Source organism: Mesoplodon densirostris, chromosome 10 (assembly GCF_025265405.1).
Source record: "Mesoplodon densirostris isolate mMesDen1 chromosome 10, mMesDen1 primary haplotype, whole genome shotgun sequence".
NCBI classification, from domain to species: Eukaryota; Metazoa; Chordata; class Mammalia; order Artiodactyla; family Ziphiidae; genus Mesoplodon; species Mesoplodon densirostris.
This window is the reverse complement of record NC_082670.1, coordinates 34,969,819-34,987,076: the sequence shown is the minus strand read 5'-3', so window position 1 is coordinate 34,987,076 and position 17,258 is coordinate 34,969,819. Positions and strand designations below refer to the sequence as shown.

The 17,258-nt window shown below is 50.9% G+C and overlaps 1 protein-coding gene across 3 annotated transcripts in view; it reads left to right on the top strand.

Annotated features, from left to right (window-relative positions):
* Positions 1-17,258, top strand: part of DAAM2 (dishevelled associated activator of morphogenesis 2) — a 115,685-nt gene that overhangs the window by 34,491 nt on the left and 63,936 nt on the right. Inside the window, exon 1 of one of the 3 annotated variants that reach the window (XM_060110925.1) lies at positions 16,804-16,920. The exons of the other annotated variants lie outside the window; for them this stretch is intronic. The gene's annotated coding sequence lies outside the window, so the exon portion shown is untranslated. Of the gene's footprint in view, positions 1-16,803; positions 16,921-17,258 lie in introns of those variants that run through there. 3 annotated transcript variants of the gene reach the window in all.

Below are 17,258 nucleotides of genomic sequence, written 5' to 3'. Positions count from 1 at the left end.
TGCTTATTCCCTGCGCCCCATGATTGGGTGGCCCTGTTTGTTTTGACATCCCGAGAGGGGCATGAGTGGGAAAACGAGAGATCCAGATTTCAAAGCAAGAATTTTCTCTTGTAGCCGCTGTAGGCCAGGCCCCTGCCAGCTCCAAGGCTCCTGTGTTAGCATTTTCAGTTAATTAAGAAAACAAGCCCCAAATCCCTGACCGCGATAGTTCTGCAGATTCAGGACAGAAGATGCATGTCAACATGTAGGAGAGGCCTCCAAGCTCCCGCAGGCAGGGTGAGCCAGAGAGGTGCCCCCCCACCCCCCACCCCGTGCCTTCTCAGCAAGAGAAGATGCAGCCGAAATTGGATCCTGGGCAGCCAGCTCCAGACAGGGCCCAGAGTGTGAATTTCTGCTCCCCCTGCCCCTCTCGGGGTGTTTTCTGAATGGATGGAGTGTGGAGCAAAGCCAGCGGGATGAGAAGAGCAGAGGGTTCCAGAGCCTGGAATTTGCCATTCTTCTTCTCCAGAGCCAGGTTATTCCAACTGCCTGGCTAGTGGAGGACAGTGGTGAGAGGTGGCCTGGGGATGGCTTCAGCTGAGCCCACGGGAGCTGACCTGCCAAGTGGGAGCCCCAGTCAGGGCTACCCCTCACCCATGCAGAGCCTTGGTGTGAGTTTAAAAAGGGTATCCTTCCTTAAGGGAAATGGAGGTAATATACTGCTGTAGGAGCAGCCCAATCCACCCTCTCCCTTGCCCACACTCTCTCTGTGGTACCCAGGAGAAGATGCTGGGCCTCCACCAGCACCATTCCCTGACCCGGGTGTCATTCAGCTGGTGGGGATTGGAATTGGGCCTCTGGGTGGTGCAGGAGCACAGGGGCACCAGGCATTGGTGGTGAGGGTCTGGCCTGCACCTTCTCTCCCAGGTGTGCCTTCCCTGTGGCCACAATGGATTCACACATCCCCGTGGAAGTGGGACTCTCTTGCACGTCACAGCCTGGACACGGCAAACGGTGGTCCTGGCGCCCCTTGGGCAGAGTGCGGCAGGAGAGAGACCCAGTCCTCCTCTACCACTACTGAATGGTCCAGGGCAAATCGTTTGGCCTTTGTGAACCCGGTTTCTAATGGAAAATGGGGATGAGGCGCACATAGAATGTGTGTCCGGAAGGTGTAGGTATGTTGGTAAATATTGGATAAGGCGTATGCATACTGGGCCTGGCTCACGGAACCTGGCTTCCTTCCCCACTGGACGTCTGTCTTGATCCATCCTGCCTGCTGGCCGTGTATCTGGCTCCTGGAAAAGATACTGGGGAGAAATAATCACATCTAATAAAGATGTGATTAGTTTCTGCTCAGCTGGGGGAGGAGAGGTCCGAGGAGGAAGGGGTATAGGGTCAGCTCTCGGTATCTGGTTTAACTGTCCAAATAACCAACAGTTGGTGACAGATAGTTTTTGACTTTTGAGAGCCTTCCCTTTATCCCTTGGGGCATCTCAGGGCTCCTGGCCTTCTCCACCTCATTGCGTCATCATTCACAGGGCAAGGCCACATTCTGCTAGCAGGCGGGGTCATTTGGGGAAAGTAAGTCTCTGAAAAGGTGAATATCCCTATGGTGCTCTAAAGTGGGAGAGAAGTCATTTGAAGTTTTGGGGAGGGTTTCAAATCTTTGTTCCCTCCCTCCCTCCCTCCCTCCCTTCCTTCCTTCCTTTTCTTTTTTTCTTTCTCTCTCTCTCCTTTCCTTCCTTCCTTCCTCCCTCCCTTCCTTCCCTTCTAACACAATCCCTAAGTTGTGTAGCTGGTATGACCAATAGCTCTTCTTTCCTGGAAAACATATCCAAAATGCCACCTGATCCTCCCCAAACTCCCAAATCCCTGGACACCAGGTCGGTTTGCTTTCAGCTTCTGCTGCTGATTTTTCTCACTTCTCCTTAGAGCCATTTTGCATGCCCAAATTAAGGAAACTATACATAAAATGAGGTGTGGAATATAAGAAAAGGTACTGATGGTAGATGAATAATGATAATCGTGTGTGAAATCGCAGGTTTCTATGACATCCACTTGGCAGATCAGAACCTTTTGGGCTGACTGTTGGGAAGATCATCTCTTTTTTAAAGAGTTTCTAAATATTCTCCAGGCTTCAAAGAGAAAATCTGAGGTGAAGACTGGGAGAAGTTGTGGATTTGTTTCTAGAGTATTAGGGAAACATCATCCAAAGAGAGAGGCGGTATAGCTCTGGCCCTCGCAGGACTCACAATCTTTAGGGAATATATTCACTGAGGAATTTTTTTTTTTTTTGCGGTACGCGGACCTCTCACTCTTGTGGCCTCTCCCGTTGCGAAGCACAGGCTCCGGACGCACAGGCTCAGCGGCCATGGCTCACGGGCCCAGCCACTCCGCGGCATGTGGGATCTTCCCGGACCGGGGCATGAACCCGTGTCCCCTGCATCGGCAGGCGGACTCTCAACCACTGCGCCACCAGGGAAGCCCTCACTGAGGAATCTGGGTGAAGGTTTTCAGAGTTTTTAAATTAATTTTTGTAGTTGTTGTTTCTGCTGAAGATAGCGTATGTAGAACCGTTTAGAGGAAACCAAGAACTGAAGAACCAAACCAGGGTTTGTCTGCCACTGTCCTGTAGCAGGAAAGAAGAGTTCCTGCTGAGAATTTGAGGATGGGGTTCTAGACGTGGGCTGTCAGGAGTTTGCTCTGGGTCCTGGCGTAAGTGGCCTTGCTTTTTCTCCTCTGTAGAGTGGTCTTGAAAAGTATCGTCACCTCCACTCTCAACACCCTGTGCTTCCCAGCAGCCTTGAGGGAGCCTCCCTGCAGGCTAGTCGGAGAAATGAGTCAAGTTCCTTACACACGGGCGGGGTTGGGGGGTGGGGAAGTGGAGCCATCCAGAAGCAGAACAGGGTAGTCTTTTCCAGGGTCAGATTTTTGCACCCAAGCTTGTGGAATGGCACTTGGTCACTCCAGAGAACAGTGGCCCTCGTGACTTGGCTCTCTGAGTAGGGGTCCACTGAGACACCCCTGTGCCTGGTGGGGTGTGGGGCGTGGGGCTCGGGCCTGGGCTGCTGTTCAGGGCCTCTGTCTCTGTGTGCAGTCTGCTTCCCCTTGACCTCCTTGGTCTGAGCATAGATTCTCTTAATGGACCAAAGGAGACTTTGGAAAATCCCAAATGCAGTTTCAGAGTCCAAGGAGGGTGGGTCCCTCAGGACCAAGCCCTGGGCTACTTCTCCGGTCTGGCCACAGCCACCTCTGTATGCCCCGCCTCTCACCGGCTGTATCTTAACTCTTGCCCTTCCCTCTGCCTGAAGGTTGGTACCTGATGAAGTAATTAGCCATCCTTCAAGGCTCAGTTCAGAACACCACCACTTCCGTAAAATCTCCTCCCGGCAGTTTCAGGGAGGTGAAGTTCTCTTCCTCTCTGTCCCGGCAGACCTACCCCTGATGTGGCACTTAGCGTGATGCTTGAAAACCACTGTTCTGCCTGGCTGTCTCTAAACCATGAGCTTCTAGAAGGCAAGGGTTCGGACAGGTTGACTGTGCTTTCCTAGTCCCCCTGACAGGGTCTAGCACATAGTAGGTCTTCATTAAATATTGGCCGAATGACAAGCGAAGGGAACCTGTGCTCTTTGCAGTTTTCCACTGAGAAGGAGGCAAGCGGGAGTGGCTGGTGTTTGGGCCATTTCCCCACGGCCCAGCTTCACAGTGGTGTCTGAACAGAGAGCGCTAATCGGCACCTCCCCCCACCCATCCTTTCCATGCCAGGGGCTGGGAGCGTGTGTGGATGGGCCTGCAGTGAGCCCAGGGCTGGAGTGGGTGCCAGCACCGTGCTGTCCTTCTGTAGAGACCAAGGTGCACCAGCTGTCTGCTCTTCCTCGCCTTGGTCCCCAGTGGCCTGTGATTCCAGCAGCACCTGGGGAGAACCCCACTGCTCGTGCCTGTGAGGGCTGCCCATGCTGGAGGCTGAAGTGCCTGTGAGGGCTGCCCATGCTGGAGGCTGAAGTGCCTGTGAGGGCTGCCCATGCTGGAGGCTGAAGAGATACCTTGTCTGACACCAGTTAGAGAGTTCTAGCGTGTTGAGCTTTTTATGCTTATCAAGACGAACCTGGGCAATATCAACTTCCACGAATGCCAGGGGGATCAGAGGAGAGTAAGGGCTCCTGGGGGTCAGGAGTGAGCTTACCTTCGGGGAGTTTATGCACTGGCGTGCTCAGGCACGTTTGCCGTGTGCCCCCCATGGGTGCCCGTCACTCTTCTAAGCTCTGAGGGTGCAGCCTGACCATGTTCCTGCCCTTGGTGGGGGGCTTACTTTCTAGTGAAAGTCCCTGAAGACTAAGAGGATGGGAGCTGAGGCCAGTTTCCCCCACAAGGTGATTCTGAGCTGGCCCCTTGGTGAGGGATATCGTTTCTCCGTTCATCAACCCCTGCATTCTTCCCCAAGACATTGCCTGCGGGAAACACCTCGGTGTCACCCTTCCGGATTCCTGGCCCTCCCTCCCTCCGCAGGCCATGTTAGAGACCCCTCCCCTAGACTCCCACCTGCCCTGTGCCGCTCTGCCCCCTCCCCAGCCAGCTTACCCGTGGTCCTCCCTTTCCTGACTGACCAAGAGCATCTTTGATGACCAGCTCTATGTTTTATTCACGGCCACCTCCCTTCTGTGTGCTGTGCTTGGCACAGAGTGGGGCTTCCACATGCAACTGAGGCATGAATGAGCCATGGGGCCTTTCATTTATTCATCTTCCTCATGCGTGCTAAGCTTGTGTGTCTGTGTTCATCTCTTTCTGGGTCAGTCCTGGAGAGGGATGGACTCTTGGGGAAGTTGCTGGAAAGCTGGAGCATTGGGGGAAATGAAGACTTGGGAGGAATGGAGACACGGGAGAAGACCCCAGTTGGAGTCAGCTCTTCTGGGTGTCCTCTCTGTGACTTGACGGCCTGAGGCTCACCTGCCTTTGGACATACTCCCTCCCCCCGGGCTGGGAAGGTGGGTAGGGCTCAGAGCCAACTGAGCTGAGCTCTGAACACAGACCCTCCTTGTGCTGAGGCCTGTAGCTCCCTCCTCGTGGCTAGGGACGAGGCAATGCTGAGGGACAGACCTGTCCCTACAGACCTCTGGTTCAGTCAGCCCAGCTGGGCCTGCAGGAGAGCAGGCCGCCTGGGAATGGCTGGGAAGGCCAGGCCTTGGGCCCACCTCCCCCGAGGCCAGGATGTGGCGTGGGACCCAGGCAGGCGGAGGTTCCCACCGCTCACTCCTGCACCAGAAATGCTCCAGGCTCAGGCAGTGTCTCCCAGCAGGAGGGGGTGGGGAGAGACTCCAGCTGCCCGGGTCAAGACTCCACGTCAGGACCAGGGCAGCTCCACAGGCACCCACCTCTGACATTTATCCTCCACCTGGACAGCTGCCAGTGGCCCTGCAGTCCAACCTCGCCTTGCCACGGAGGGGAAGAGATTTGGGGATTAACCATTGCAGGCCCTGCCTGAGTCAGGCCGAGACTGGTCCTCCCAGATCAGCCGTCATCCATCCACCATGTACCAAGGGCCAGAGTGGGCATATTCACAGATGTTTTCTCATTTCATCCTCACGTCAACCCCATTTTCCTAATGAGTAAACTGAGGCATGTGGAGTTACATAATCTGCCTAAGGTTCTGCAGTTAGTAAGAAAAGTTTTCTGTATTCATTCTTTATTACAGGGTCTGCTATGTGCTAGGCAGTAATTCTAGGCACTGTGGATACACAGTGAATGACGGATAAAAATGTCTCAGGGAGAGATAATAAATAACGTATATAACGTCTCACATGGTGATAGGTCTATGTGGAAAATGAGGCGGGAGAAGGGAGTGGACGGTGCTGGAAGAGGGTTTTTGTTTTTGTTTTAAACCATTATTTGTGCTATTGGATATTCATCATTGATTATATTCCATGCATTAAATTTTTTTTAAATTTTTATTTTATATTGGAGTATAGTTGCTTTACAGTGTGATAGTAGTTTCAGGTGTACAGCAAAGTGATTCCATTATACATGTATCCATTCTTTTTCAGATTCTTTTCCCATGTAGGTTATTACAGAATATTGAGTAGAGTTCCCTGTGCTATAAGGTAGGTCCTTGTTGATTATCTGTTTTATATGTAGTGGTGCGTGTATGTTAATCCCAAACTCCTAATTTATCCCTCCCCTGCCACCTTTCCCCTTTGGTCACAGTAACTGTGTCTGTAAGTCTGTTTCTGTTTGGTAAATAAGTTCATTCGTATCATTTTTTAAGTTAGATTACACATATGAGTGATATCATATGGAATTTGTTTTTGTCTGATTTACTTCACTTAGTATGATAATCTCTGGGTCCATCCATGTTGCTGCAAATGGCATTATTTCATTGTTTTTTATGGCTGAGCAATATTCCATTGTATATATGTACCACATCTTCTTTATCCATTCCTCTGTCGATGGACATTTAGGTTGCTTCCATGTCTTGGCTATTGAAAACAGCGCTGCAGTGACCATAGGGGTGCATGTATCTTTTCGAATTATGTTTTTCGCAGGGTATATGCCCAGGAGTGGGACTGCTGGATCATATGGTAGCTCTATTCTTAGTTTTTTAAGGAACCTGCATACTGTTCTCCATAGTGGCTGTATCAATTTACATTCCCACCAACAGTGTAGGAGGGTTCCCTTTTCTCCACATGGAAGAGAGTTTATTTTAAATAATCTCACTGAGAAGGTGAACAATCATTGCTCCTCAGACAGTGCTTGCTGGGAGCCAGGCATGACCCTGATCACCGTATACAAGACCACTAACTCAACCCCTGCAATTACATTAGGAGGCAGATTACTATTCCATTTTCAGATGGGAAACGGAGGCACAGGAAGGTGAAGTAACTGGCCAAAGAGAACACAGCAGATCAGTGGTGCTGGGGTCAGCACTCAGGCAACCTAACTCCTCAGTTCTGGTTTGTACCCACTGTGCTGTCCTGCTAAGCCTGCACAGATGGTAAGTGAGTGGGCAGGTGAACAGCCCTGCAGGACCCTATCCCGACAGGCCAGGCAGGTGTAAGGGGGCAAGTGACCTGGTACCCCCTCCTCTGCAGCCCCCTTGGTGAGGAAAGGGCAGAGCAGTGGGCAGATTCATTAGAGTTAAACCTGAGTGAGAAGGGAGGGCGTGACTATGTTTGCAGAGAACAGTAGGAGAGGGTGAAAACTCCAGGCAAGGGCCTGAGTCTCAGAGGCTGCAACTCTCCCCTCCCGACCCCGGTCCCTCCAGGCTCCCTCAGCTCTCCTATGACTCAGATCGGAAACAAGTAGGACTGTTTCTTGCTCTCGTCCGCATCTACCCTGCCTCCGTGTCAGTCCAGGAAGACCCTATTTAGTTATGATGAGGAGGAGGACGCAGCTAATATTTATTGAAGGTTTCCTAAAATGGCTGGGGAACATGTATACGGTACAACTCACACGTGCAGGAAAAAGTAATTATTTGCTCTAATTGATAACTTGCAATTAAAATCTTATCTTAGTAAATAGAGGTACTTTAGTCTCTTCTGATGTGAGACAGGGGCTCATGGTCCAGTGAGGTCAGGATTCAGACTCCCTGTGAGGTGTCTTCCAGGGCCCTCCTCCTCTGTGATCTGCTTGCTGGGGAGGCTCCAGTTTTCTCAAGGCTGCAGGGTCCCTGCTGACATCCACTGATGTGTTCTGTGTTCCCTCTGCGTCTTGGGCCCCTGTGCTGAAATCCACTGAAGGAGCCAGGTCTGGTCTTGTCCCGGGGCCTCTGAAGGGTTACCTGGCACCTGTTGCTGAAGCTGTGACTTTTTCAGGCCCCGTGGCTCTGCCGGGACTCCCGCCTGCCCCTGAAGGGCCCCAGTGTCCAGCTGTTGCCTGGATGTGAGGGCTCTGGATGGATGGGCCCAAGGACAGCCCCCACCCCTTGCTAACCTACCCCTGGCTGAGCCCTGTTGCTCTGAGCCCAGCTGAAGGCAGGGCTTCTCCAAGGGGCGTGGCATTTCCCCAGGTGTACATCACTGTCCTGGGATTCTCCAAGTCATTGGCTCCTTTCTAAAGATGTCCCTCCCCCCTGCTGTGGAAGGGAGTGAAATCCTGGCCATTTAATTCCTTTCCCTCCTAGTCTTAGAAAGGTTTTCTATTCCTCATCCTGTCCAGAGAAAACAACATTAACTCTTAGTGACCCTTTCCTGCTCTATTGACCTTTTTGTTTTGGGGGTTATAAGTCTTTGACCAGAGAAAATAAGGCTGTGTCTTAGCGCTGATATTGGAAGGGTACAGGAGAAAGGAAAGTTAAAAAAAGAAAAAGAAAAAGAAAAAAATACCTGGATTTCCCAAAGGCAAAATATATTGGGAAATATTTTCAAAATTTCCCTTGTAAAGTACTCTGTATCAGACATGCAGTATTATTCCTGAATTGCCAGTTACTCCTCATGACTACACTATGGGGTATATCCTGTCATGACAGACGAAGAAGGTGAAGCTTAAGGAAGTTAACTTTCCCAAAGGTCTCAGAGCTAGTTAGTGGCAGAGCCAAGCATAGAAGCGAAAACTCTAGATTCTCAACTCCATCCTATTCCTGAGGCCTTTCCTTCTCAGAAAGGAGTCTTGGGGTGAAAGTTCTTTAGCACTCAGTAAAAATAAAATGCTGCCCCTTGAATAACATATATCATCCCCAGAGAAAGGGGGATTGGCTTCAGTGAACTCAACCAGGGGTAAAAATATCAGGGCAAACGCCTCATGTTGTAGGAAATATCATTCCATGCTAGCAAGGGCTGTTGGTTTTCAGATTCTCTCCCATTCCTGTGTATGGGAGAACTTTCATCTTGCTGTTCTCATTCAGTCTTGACACGAGCAGTGGTTTTCACTACCTGTTGGGATGACTGTGCTTGACAAAAAGTGTGACCTGACAGCCTCCCTCCACTCGGCTTCCCTAGTTAAATAAAGAGGCCTTCGACTCACAGCTGTAGCTGCTTTGTGCAGAGCCTGGTACAGCCCTGACTCAGCTCGCAGGTCAGCCCAAGCCCTGCCCTTTTCTGTCTGCCAGTAGCTGTTTTCCAGCTATGAAGGACCATGGTGCAACATTGGAAAATTCAGCTCTGGCCCCCGTTGGCACTGGAGTTGAAAGGCCAAGGCGGGTATCTGAGCACCCCCTACAAATAGCCAGGGGAAATAACATTTTGCTTTATATATTTAGCTTTTATTACATCATCAGTTATTGGCGTTATAACATTATTTTTTTTTCCTTTAAATAAAGGAACTGGAAAAAATCCCCCCACAGTTATACCACGTGCACGTGGATTCATTTTCCCAAAAGCCCCAGTGCCCGGGGCATTCTGAGATGGAGGGGTGAGGAAGGGAAGGGAACAAAGTCAGTGGGACGTGATTAAGATGACCTGAAATGGCGGGAACCAAGCCACTGCACAGGCTCATTAACAGACTTACTGCTGTCTCTTCATTGCCTCCTCCAGGAAGCCCCCCCTGGTGTCCTCCTGGTCAACAACAAGGCTCTCTACTCACGTCACAGTGCCTTACTGTGTGCATCCCATATTGTATTATGACTGTTTATGTGCCTGGCTCTCCCACTAGACTGTCGTCTCTAGGTGCTCAGGAACATATCTTATTTATCTCTTATCTCTGGTGCCTGGTACATCCAAGCAGGTCAATAAATGTCAGTTGAGATGGTCCTTACGATGCCAAATACAGGGGCTGAGTCAGTTACTGATGATGACATGCACTGAGGCTCAGACAAACTTCTAAAGTCTATAGAATGGAAAGTAACATGGAACCATGAAGTGTGTTAGCCGTGTCTGATACGGATGTGTTTTCTTTGGTGTGGTTTGTGTGTGCAGGACAAAGAGGGTGCCATCTCACCAGTGGCTGGTAAGTCTCTTCTCATGCTAAAAAAGAGGATTGAAGAGCACGAGCATGAACTTGAAGAACATGACAAGGGGGCCCCATTATCTCCTTAGGACTGTGAGCTCCCACTCTAGTGCTGCCTTCCTTAGGCTGCGGGAGGGCAGGGACTGTGCCTCTTTTGTATCCGAATCCCTGCTGCCCAGCACGGTGCCTAGTCACAGAGTGTTACCAAGTCCAAGCTTGTACTGCTCGCTGCATGACAGGCCAATACATCGAGAGAAATGAGTGGTTGGGGCAGTGAATAGTGACTTTATTCAGAAAGCCAGCAGACTGAGAAGATGATGGACTAGTGTCCCAAAGAACCCTCTTACCTGAGTTAAAATTCAGGCTGCTTTTATGCTAAAAGGGGAGGGGGTGTGGCTGGTTGTTGCAGACTTGGTGCTGGAATCCTTTGTTCTTGCAGCTGTCCACATAGGTCTGGTCGCACTGTTCCTATCAGTATCCAACAAGACACTTGTGGTTCTCTGTTCTGCACCTTTATCCATTTATCTCTATATGGATGGAAAAGTGTTGTACCTTTAAAGGTCGGAGCCTTGAGGATGGCCTATCATGTATATTTCAGGCTATAGGCAACATTCTTTTGCAAATGTGCAGGTGTGCAGAGCATGACTAAGCACAGGCAACAGAGTACAGGGCTTAGAGCAACAGAGTACAGGGCTTAGAGCTAAAGGAACAGATCCAAGATGGAGTCAGGTTTGTTCTTCTCTGTTACAAGAGCAGATGCTCAGTAAACATTTGTGGAATGAATGGATGGATGGATGAATGCACACATGAAGGAAGGAACTCTTGCAGTTAAGTGAAGTTCATCAGGGAAGACTTCAGGGAGATGAGCTTTGAGTCTAGTTATGAAAGAGGAAGGAGTATGCGGTGGCAGAGAGGGCTTTGCGGTCAGGTGAGGGGAGACAGGCCATTGGTACCCATTGGTTTGGATACTTCTAACCAGATGCTGACTCCGAATGGCCATCTCTTGGGGGAGAGGAAGACTTGGGGGGCTGTGGGAAGTCCTACAAAGACACAATCCTGGAGAGAGGGTTTTTTCCCCTTTTTATTTTGCTCCTTTTCCTCCAGTACTTGGAACTGAACACATTGCTAGGATTCCTTGAGTCCCTAGGGCAGGGGTCGGAGTGCAGTTAGGGGGGGTAGTTCTAACAAATGAGTCTGACAGAGGCATGTGGCCTGTGGCCCAGAGAGATAGGGAGTGGGGAGGGGGGAGTGAATTGAGAGTTTGGAGAGGAGGGAGTTCTATTTTGGGTGACTTTGACTCCCAGCCTCTCTGTCAGCCAGATCTGCCGCAGACCCCCACCCTCTGCACACAGTTCGCTTGTACCTTCTGTGCACTGGCTTCTGCCCTGTTTCTGGCTCCCCTCCTGCATCCTTTCAGACTTGGCTCTTTCTCTCGTTGGTGTTCTGCCTCTTGGTATTCTTGCCTGCATCCGAAACCTCCTCTCAACCTTTTCAAAGAAGCTATCCCTGAATAACAGCAACATCTACAGATAATAATCAACATCTGCAATTTATCTCCAGTCCTACTATGTGCCATGCACCACACTAGGTGCTTCGTGTGTCCTGGTTCAACTCACAAGAAACATATGAGGTCATTAATCCTGTGATCGCTATTTGACCAGTGAAGAAACTGAGCCCCAGAGAGGTTGGGTGAACCCCAGGCAAGGCCATCCTTAATGTTGGTGGCAAAGATCTGCCCAACTCAGAAGCCTGTGCTCACAGCTACACAGCCCTCCCTCTGAATCAGAAACTCTGGGGGTGGGGCCCAGTGAGCTGCATTTAACAAGCCCTCCGGGAGATTCTAGAACCAGTGCTTTAGCTGATCTGGCTGCGACCTGGCTGAAAACCTCCAAGTCCGCCCAAACTTTGGAGAAAGCTGATTCATTCACTGCTATTACTCATCCCTAAGATTCCATTGACCCGTTCCGGGCATAGGGCAAGATGCGTAAGGTTCCCGAGACCTTGTTCCCCTGGTTGTGAAATAGAAGCAACCCCACCCTGAGAGGGGAGCATCCCTGGACTCTCATTTCCAGGAGAGGATCTCCCAAGCGTGGTTACTCAACATGGATGGCACCTTAGCATCCCCTGGGGAACTTTTACAAGTTTTCAATGCCCGGCTCCCTCCCTGGACCAGGCCAGCATGTCTTGGGGTGGGATCAGGGAATGAGTGGCTAAAATGGACGTAGGGGTGGAGAACCTTGGCCTGTCCCTCCCCATCACTTCCTCAGGGGAAGGAGTGAGGCACCTCTAACCAATGGCTCTGGGAGGTTATGAACTGGGTCTGCCAACGCTCGCTCCCTTCCCTGGGCTCTGCCACCTGCAGGGGGCGCATCTGGCCAGCTCTGGGGGTTGAGGTCGGGAGCCCGCTCCTACGGGAAGGTCCACGGTCACCCTCCTATGCCAAGGACTGGACATGTCAGCTGGCCTCACTCATGGGTGAGACAGTAGGAAGTCCATTTGGCCAGAGAGACACAGCCGCTTACTCCACAGCTCTGTCAGGAACGTGGCTGATATCGTGACCTCCATCTGTTTGCTTCATGTATCTGTTTCTCAACTGGTCCTGAACTTGAGCCAGAAGAGGAAAGTTTTATGTATGGACCCCACGAAAATCCCAACACCAAATGCTGGACAGAGTTAGTGTTGAATTTAATGAGATGCCATAAACAAGCCAGCTAATTAGTTAGTGGTCAGTAAAAGTTTGTTGCCTATGAATCAAAACCTAGGCCCCTCTGGTCACTACTAAACCTCCCTGAGGAGGACTGAGCTCCCAGCCTCAAACCTCCACCACCAGTTAACTCCTTAGTCTTCACTTCACTCAAGGCAGTAAATGTCGGTGGCTCTGGGTAGGGGTTCACAAAGGATCTCTGCGGCCGAGAGAAGAGCAAATTATTTAGAGTTGGCTGTACCTTTTTTTTTTTTCTAACAAGTTCCCAGGTGACACTGATGCTGCTGGTCTAGAGACACATTTTGAGATCACCTGAGCTAAGTGAAAACAAAAGGCCCGTGAGCGCTGGCTGGAGGGAATGCGGCGGGGAGGGGCATCTCTTGATCCAGATGAGGTCCAGTGTTTGGCAAGCTTGGCTGCAAATTAGAATCACCTGGAGAGGTTTGCAAATTCCAGAGCCCTGTAGGGTGAATGACTGATCCTGTTTTCCCAGGACTGAGAGCTTCCCTGGGATGTGGGACTTTCAGGATTAAAACTGGGACAGTCCTGGGCAAAGCAGGATGAGCTGCTCACCCCAGTGGCTCCCCCGCACCTACCCAGGGATTCTGTTTTAATTGGTTCTGGTTGGGATCCAGGCATAGATATTTTTCAAAATGCCCCATGCTTCTACTGTGCAGCCCGGGATGAGAACCTGGGGGATTTGATCACAACTCTGGAAAGAAGGGGTGACTTGTGAAAAAGGTTGGTACAAATGCTGGTGAAAGAGAAGGGAAGGGGATGGAGAGTGAATGAAACCACCTGCATCCCAGTCCCTTGGGGAACTTGTTAAAATGCAGATTCCTGGGTCCTTACCCAGATCTACTGACCTGTAAACTTTGAGAGCAGGGCCCTGGGATCTGCATCATTGAGAAGCCCCTTAGGATGCACTGTCCTTGGAGCTCTGCTGAGAGTGGGAAAACCAAGAGCTAAATTGAAGGAAGAGAGCTGGAAAGCCAGGCTGCGCTCCAGGTGGGTAGCTTGTTGAGGGTTTTTGGTCTGAGGCCAAGGGGAGCATTAGCAGGGTGCAGGTGGGGTCCAGAAGAAAGGGGTCAGCCTCAGCCTGGCTGGAGGACAACCAAATCAGTAAGAAGGGAATGGGGCCTTGAAGAAATGGTTCCAAGCTAAGAGCACGTACCAGCTCCCCGAGTGAGGGCGAGGTGAGTTCAGAGCTGCCAGCTAGATGTGCAGGACTCATGGCCCCCCACCCGCTGACTCTGTGACCACACAGCCATGTCCTGTGTGTCTGAGTGGGGCCTGAGAGTCCACAGGGGAGATCAAAGGGCCCATACAGGAAGCATTTCTAAGTGGAATCGATTGGGCGTGGAGACTGATTGGATAATTTATAAAGTAAATTTATAAAGTAAAGTAATTTATTTGTAAAGTAAAGTAAAGGAACCTTACGCATCTTGCCCTATGCCCGGAACGGGTCAATGGAATCTTAGGGATGAGTAATAGCAGTGAATGAATCAGCTTTCTCCAAAGTTTGGGTGGACTTGGAGGTTTTCAGCCAGGTCGCAGCCAGATCAGCGTGTGTGTATGCGTGTGTGTGTGTGCGCGCGTGCCCCTGGTAGGCTTTTGGACAGCCTGTCAAAACCTGCCTCTCACCCCAGCCCAGTCAGTTATGTGCTTGTGACCTTGGGCACGTCACTTGACTTCTCTGAGCCTCAGTTTCCTGGTCTGTAAACTCAGGATGCTAATACCCACTTCTCAGGGTTTGATGTGAGAATGAAATGAGATAATACATACAAATACCTGGCATGTAGCAGTTCTCAAAATGGAGGAAGAGTTCAGGATGATTCTGTGGTTTGAACCTCGGACTGTGGGGTCATTCACAGAGAAAAGCAGGGGTGGTCTGAAGGGGGAAGGAGATGAAGGCGGTCTGAGAGGAGGTTGATGGGAGTGGTGCCAGCGCTTCTGAACAGAAATGTGGGTAGTGGGAAGTGAGCTGGAGATGGGGGAGAGGAGGTTTCGAGAGTGACTGCCGCTGGAGTTATCTGAGATAAAGAGATGGAAGGTTTGCTGGGAGGGAGAAGTGTGAGGGAGAAGGTCAGAGACCCGAGGTGTGAACCTTGGCAAAACCCCAGCACAGCTGCTGCGGGCCCGGCCCTGTGCTGGGCGCAGGGTTCCTGAGAGACTGTGCTACACTGTCCCCAACCTCAAGGACCTCACAGCCCAGTGAAAGTGACGCTAATTCAGGAAGCAGCTGCGGCTCTGATGCGAGAAAGGCAGGATGCTGAGGAGGGGCCCTACACCCACACCTGTGGGGAAGGGCGCAGGCTGCCAGGTAAGTGGCCAGGACGAGGGGGAGGGCCCAGGACGGAGTGTTCCCGACAGCGGGATCAGCTGGCTGAAATCAAGGAGAGAGAAAGAGAGTGAGTGTGTGTGGAGCATGGGGACAGGCGGCTCAGATTTCACATTGTTCCGAAACACCGCGAAGAGGGAACTGGGAAGAGGGCCTCTGGAGGGGGAACAGGATGGAAGGAGGTGATACTGATGCGCACAAGTGCAGTTTTCAGGGGAGGTGGGCACTGAGGAGGGAGGCGAGGGGGAGACCTGAGGGGCCCTGCTGGGTAAATGAAGCCCCTTAGATGGAGACAATCGGGGCACAGCTTGCAGGGGTGTCAGGGTCAGAGAAAGGTGATTTAGGAATGGGGGAGTCCATGCAGAGACTGGGAACTATGAAGGGGATGGTCTGAGTTCCAAAGAGGAAACCCTAGCTTCTGTAGCATGAGGTCTCGCAGCCAAGGTCTCAGTTTCCCTTGGAGGAAACATCCCGTTCCTGGAAGCACAGAGAGGAAAAATATCTTATGCCTTTTATATGCAAGATGCCTTTTTTTGGCTGGAGGGTGGGGGTGGGGTGGGGAGAGTAGAAACAAACAGAAATGAAAATGTCCAGAGTTGCGTCTGGGAATGCCAAGATCTCATTTAACCACGCAGGTTTGTAAAGGCGCACACCTTTGCCCCGCTGAGTGCTGCTTGAGACACCTCTTGACGGTGTCTGGCCAAGGTCTGGATGCCTTTGACCTCCACTGGACTCTGAGGAAAGGTTGAAGGACCTGAGTTCATTGGATTTTCCATGAAGATTTATTTCTGGGGTTAATAACTTTCTCCTCTCTCTCTAACCCACTCCCACCCCCTGCCATGAGATAACTTTCATTCAGGAAGAGGACCTGCTGCATACATGGCACTATGTCATGTTCTCAGGGGGCTCAGAGTCTAGATGGGGGAAAAGCTCATTGGCATAAAAAAAGATAAATTAATACATTAAATAACACAAGTGCCACAGAGCAGTATATGATGCAGTGTCCTAGAAACAGAGTAGACAACAGGGGCTCTGAGTTAATTTGGGAGAATTCAGGTAGATGAGGATGGGTAGGAAGGCTGCTTGGAGAAGGTAGAGCCTGCGTAGCGGAGGGACAGGAGGGGCAGGAAGCAGAGGTGGGCATGGGGATGGGGTGAGGGATAATATTGCCAACCCAAATGTATTGGGTTGGGCAAAAAGTTCATTTGTGAACCGCTTACGGGAAAACCCGAATGAACGTTTTGGCCAACCCAACAGAACCAGCAGAACCAATTTTTTTAACTCTGTTTCAAAGCTGACACATTCTCTTGCTTTTAGTATTTATCCAATCGCAGAAGGACACACAATCTTTGAGTTATGTAAAGCCATCACATTGATAATAGGCTTTATAACGGATAGGGTCAAGAATTCAGGAAGTACATACTGTAATGTAGCTGATCCATCCGCTCTTACTGAGTTCCTGCTGTGTGTGCAGAAAGAACCCAGTGGGGGGAGTCGGAGATAAAGTGGAAGTGTCCAAGCCCTCTAGGAATTTTAATCCCTTGAGCAATGGCGCATTTAGGGAGGAGTGACCAGGGAGCCTGCAGCGGAGGGGTGAGGTGGGATAAGGAGAAAAGATCGGGGTGGGGAGCAGCCCAGCAGTTACTGAGTGGCCCTTCAAGGCCCTTCGGGCAGGAAGCCACCCCAGGTTAAAGTAACTTGTCTCTGTTCTGTCCTGACCATTCAGGGACTGTGGGTAACATTTTTGGAAACACAGGGAGTGGCTGGCTGGGCTGCTCTTCCTGGGAAAGGCTGCTGGAGCTGGCTGCCTTAGAAGATGGGCAGGACCAGCTGTGCAGTTCACGGGCCTCAGTGCAAAATGGCAATGCAAGTCTCCCTGTTCAAAAATTATTAAAGATTTCAAGACGGCAACAGCAGAGCCTTAAACCAAGCCCGAGGCCCTTCTCAAGGTACCCAGCTCGCATACCCAAGAGGCTGATCCGGAAGATGGGATAGCCTGGATCTTTCTGTGACTCCGTGTGCGGTAAGATGATGGGGTTGGATTGCTGTCTGCGGCTGGGGTACAGGGCTTCTCTGTACTAGTGCTGAGTTCTTCCCTGAGAGGTAGTTGGGATGGGTGATGGGCAAGGGATGGAGAGGCTTCCATGGCTGGGGGGGCGGGGAGCAACCGTTTACCACGATGCTGCCATTTCTGTGCCATGGGGAGGCCGTGTCTGAGTTTTGGAATCAATTAGACTGAGGTTCACATGTTTTATGAACCCTGCTAACTGGGGCAAGTTGCTTACCTTCGCTAAGCTTTGATTTCCCTGTATGTAAGAATGCGCAATATCATCTTTGTAGGATGTTGGAATCAATTAAGTG